At 43.2% G+C, this 4942-nt stretch overlaps 1 long non-coding RNA gene across 1 annotated transcript in view; it reads left to right on the top strand.

Annotated features, from left to right (window-relative positions):
- The first annotated feature begins 3417 nt into the window (after window positions 1-3417).
- LOC111266385 (uncharacterized) overlaps window positions 3418-4942 on the top strand; it is a 15129-nt gene continuing 13604 nt past the window's right edge. Inside the window, exons 1-2 of the long non-coding RNA XR_002684058.2 lie at window positions 3418-3571; window positions 3743-3800. This is a non-coding gene — a long non-coding RNA (uncharacterized LOC111266385). The remainder of the gene's footprint in view (window positions 3572-3742; window positions 3801-4942) is intronic.

The following is a 4942-nucleotide window of genomic DNA, read 5'->3' as shown; positions in this document are numbered from 1 at the left end:
ACATGCATCAACTGTGCAGTAAAGAAATCGTTCTACATGGGGCACATCCGTTTCCCAGACAGTAGCGATATGTCGGGCCTAACATTGAAACTAGGCTCTAATATAGTTACAACTATCAAAAAGCAACTGTACTTGTCCACGGCTAAGTTTTCTTCTTTTTCTGTTTGAGAGATGCCAACGATACCCTTACGCTAAAAGTAACCATTATCAGCCGCAAAGGTACGAGCTTGAGAGATATCGGCCTGTGACTCATGTATTCCACGCTCCCGCCATCTAATTCTGCACGTTGTACTCTGTTCCTTCTGGGTTCGCAATGACGAATTTGCCAAACACGCAGATGCATCAAGTGATTGGAAAAGCCACCTCACCCCTCTGGAGCAATTCCTCAAGAATAGCTATGGTGACTGTAAGAGTTTCGGCGATGGCGGCTTCACACAGAAGCCGTTTAGCGATCACATACCACAAGTGCCGAAAGAATAAAAGCAAGATCCAGCGTGCGCAAAGAAACCAATTGGTAACCACAGAGACACATACAATCCTAGGTAACCTCGAACCTGAAAAAAGCTGACCTGAAGTGTCTGAAGCCCCCATTCAGAACATGCAAATGATGATGATGAAGGCTATGCGAAGCGACCATAAATAAGATGATGTTGAAATTTATTGTTTATCATTCACCCGGTGCAATGTGTATTGAATTATACGCAAGGTCTGTTTTGAGTCGTCTCTTTGTAACGCATTGGATAGATTTTGTTTTAGTATTCGGCCATGAGAAGAGCGTTGATAGGGGTGCGACTTAATTTTGAAGTAATTCAGCAATAATCTTTATCAATGGCTTTGATAATATAAGCACACGTGCTTTATTGTACCTGCTATCCTCTCTGCGTTCGGTTTACGTATTACGTTATCTTACGATAAAGCTGTTGTTGTTGTTTTATATTGACGTTAACCTAAAAGTGATGCACAAAAAACGTATGAAGTTTAGCAAATCACGATTTTCTAGAATCGACTTGTGTGCAAAATCATATGTAATTATAAAAATGATAAATATAATTATTATCACTGTTATAGTTAATCCCGTCGTGGTTTTTTTATCATTCATTCAAGCTTTAGCTGTTCCTGGCTGCTTCTCAATGACTCGCTCGCTGGTTTCATTTCGGTTTTCTTCGGTACATGAATATTATTCGTTAAAATATGTTTTCCTTTGCTTCCACAAAACTTACGCGTTTTTTCTTATCGTTTGCACTGGATGACTGACCAACTACAATAGGCGCTTGGTGGCAGCCCTGTCGGTGATGTTGTAACGCAACGGTTCCTCTCGTCGACGAACTAACATCTTCATTGTCGTCGTCTTTTGCTTCTAGCAACAGCTGCAACTGTCTTTATTGCTATTTGCGGACGAAGCCTGGACCAATCCTGGCGAGACTTCAACAGCTATTGGCTAGTTTTTTCCGTGATCACCGGCACAAGGGCTGCCATTGCGCTTCTCCTGCAGCCGCGTCGGCCCCTACTGATGATTGCGACGACGACCAAATCATTGAAAGGGTTAGGTTACGCGTGAAGCTCGTTTTCTTCAACGAACGGCTACCGCCAGCGACGGCTGAATCTGAAACCTCGATGAGTTTTTTGGTCAGCACGGGATCGAGCAGCTGTTGTGGCTATCGCAAATAGACCAGCAGCATTTGCCCGATAAAGGTCCAGCTACCTCAACAACGAAAAACGATTTCGGAAACAAAATCCCAATCCAAAAGGTAGTCAATAATAGCATGCGTAAATGGGTCTCGGCGATGCCGAACGATGTTTGGCCAGTAACTGCTTAACAGGCCCGCCCATATACTACTAGTACAGCACGCCTTGGGTTCCTTAGTCAAATCCTTAACTAAGGGTCTATCGAAGAACCCACCGCACTTGTTTTAATAGCTGAAATAATCTGATAATCGTTACTGGCATACGCACAATATGAGTCCTTTTCCGCTAAGGGATTCGTGTCGTCCTTTTTAATATGACTTCTTATGGAGAGCAGCGAAGAAGAAGTTAAAAACCACGTAGTACTGATGATCTAAGACAGATTAGTACTTATTTTCGATATGTAAATGGTGCCTAAATAGGGAAAAGTTCAGTCCATAGATTGTCGTATAGGACAGAACTGTATGCCATGACACCTATGGATAGATCGATTCCCTTTGTACGGTCTTTGGTCATAGCTGGCGGCAAACGGTGATAGTTTTGACTTCCATGTGTTATTACTAGTATGTAGTCAACGGTTCGCCCTAAAAAACTGCAATCAGCTTCGAGCATACGCGATTGGTCTATAGTTTGTTGTTGACCTTCTCAGGCCGTTTCCGGCAACCTGGATAATGAGAACGTGCCGCTACTGTTAATTACGTGCTTTAGAAAACACTTTGTATAGGCGTAATTAAAATAAACTTGAGATCTTACGTCTACGACGTTCACTGCCGATTCTCCTGTTGTCTAGTTACCAACTTGATAAACTGACGGAATTGTCTCGCCCGTGGTGTGATAGTATTCTGTGTGCACGTGTGTACACTAGCAGTATTTATGCAATAGATAAGTTGGTGTATTTAGCGTGGTCTATATCGCTGTGTTCTATTTTGTGAATACAATATAGGGCTGTTCCTAAGTGTGGCAGGCTATTTTTGTTGAAGAATAAGATCAACAGTAATGATGGACTTGCTGGTCAACCGATTGACTGTCCCGTCTAAATGTCTCTCATACTCGGTGTTTAACAGTGGCTGAGGCAGCGTTACTTGGCCATATACTAGGACACAATGGATATTTGTGTGCAGATGCACATGTGTGCGAGTCTCTCTGATATGATTTCTTCTTCTTCTGTTGCCACTACCGCTGCTGGTGGTGGTACTGTCCCTGATATTATGCTGGCTTATAGATAATACGGATTAAAAGAAACGAAATATTGTTCCGTCGCTGCCGTGTAGCTAGCGACGCGGTAAATGAGGTTTTAATGACAGTTTCACGCGGCAGTGTTTCAAACATTCGCACAGGTACGCGTTAGCGCACCAAGAAATAAATGCTAGAAAGGTCGTTCCTTAAGTGAATTTGTTTAAAAATAGACTAGACAGAGATAGATGGCAAAGCTAAAACTATCGAAAGTAGTAATAATTACAGGAAACGGTATGACAAAACGCCAGAAATTTAGTGATACTGGGGACGGTCGATAATTCTATACGTTAACTAACAAGCAGTAAAGATAGCCTGTTGCAGACACCAGAAATACCATTATATTTTTTCAGTTGTAATCTAAAGTAAATGCCCTCCCGTCATACTTTCGCGCTCAAAGGCGAACATCATACAGGTACGGTTATCAACGACGATTGCAGAACCGTGCTGCAATAGAGATTCGTTAAGTAAACGACCTTGTATCGTTTACAGTCACTCTCGTAGAATGGATGTCATTACATGGCCATACGAGATGGCTTCCAAGTAATCCCCGCTTCCGTATGTCCTATGAAGTCATCAGAAGTTAGAATCATCCGCTGTAGGTGCAATAGACCAAGCCTAGTCTACCTTTTACCGTAACCTGTCAACCCAGGAGGTAGGAATTATTAAATGTAGTGAATTCAGTTCTACTTAAACCAGTTTACGACCTTCTATCCGCTTCATCGAAGATCCAAAAGTATTTCGGTTAGAGTTACTAACGTTGATAAGGTGTCGAGTTCAGTAACTGTTGTTGTTTTTGTTTTTCCTTGTCATTGTGGTACGCTAGATGTGTTGTGGTGGAACTGAAGCGTGGAGTCTTGCGTGACGCCAGTCTATTCAAACCGGTACGTACGTTTGAGTAGCATTTATTGAGCCTAGAAACTTTGCCGTCTTACACTACGTGTATAGCTTTATCGACCTATAATGGAGGCAGCCACAATCGATGCACACGAGCCTATTATCACATTGTGACAAGTACGCCCTATTTGTGTCGCCGCTGTTATCGCAATTACCGCAGCTGATACTTCCCTACATCATGTTCTGTGTTCCATATTCTACTTTTCCGTAACTTTTCGCGTTGGTGAGTGATTAGGTCATTGTTCAACCAATAAGCTGAAATACTTTACGTAGAAAGGCACTGTAAGGCCACATGGATATCTGCTTGCTCATTGAAGGGCATTACGTGTTACTGCATCGGTCCTCAACCATTGTAGTATGCATTTACTAGGAGATATCGTAGATTCTGTTAGGCAAAAGCTGGCCATCAATAGCAAAAAGCCTTGATTCATCGTAGGGAAAAACCGTGTTGATATCGAACACCGGCGGCGAAATCCCTTCGTGCTGAAATCACTGTTCGATGCGACCGTTCAATGGGCGTAAGTGGGGCTTGCAGCGACCTACATACATTGGTGCGTGTAAATCTTTGTGAAAAGGATCATTCGAGGTCTCTAGAAAGAAAGCGCCGCGGTAAGCCTAGGAAGTTCACAGGGGTTTCTCACAGTGCTGCTGAGAGGGCAGTCGAGATTACCGCTCTGATTATGAAATGGAGGATCGTCGAAGCGTTACCGGCTATTGCCATTACGACGGCTCGCGCAAGATGACTAGCCGCGAGGATCGTGCGGTCTGCGAGTATCTCTGCCAGCACCGACGCGCCATGACCACTACCGCCTGTCGCTGAGAAATTCGAGAAAAGAGCGAAGTGAAATATAAAACTTCAGCCACACCGTACGCCATGTTTGGCGATTGTGTTCGCGCCGTCGCTGTTTTTGAGCTCTAAAGTGGCTCCCTCGTGTTTTTTTTTATACTGACCCAGTGGAATTCCAGTGACGTGATATTCCATTCGAATATCGTCGTCATTATAACAAATGGAGGTTGCAAGGCCGGCAAATTAAGCCTAATTTAGGTATGGCTAGGTGGATAGGTAAAACACACATTTGCCACTTCGTTGTATTCTGTCTTGTTCATGTATATATACCTTCTTTCTTTG

Source organism: Varroa jacobsoni, unplaced genomic scaffold, assembly GCF_002532875.2.
Source record: "Varroa jacobsoni isolate VJ856 unplaced genomic scaffold, vjacob_1.0 scaffold_1078, whole genome shotgun sequence".
Classification (NCBI taxonomy): Eukaryota; Metazoa; Arthropoda; class Arachnida; order Mesostigmata; family Varroidae; genus Varroa; species Varroa jacobsoni.
This window is presented reverse-complemented; position numbering and strand designations above follow the sequence as displayed.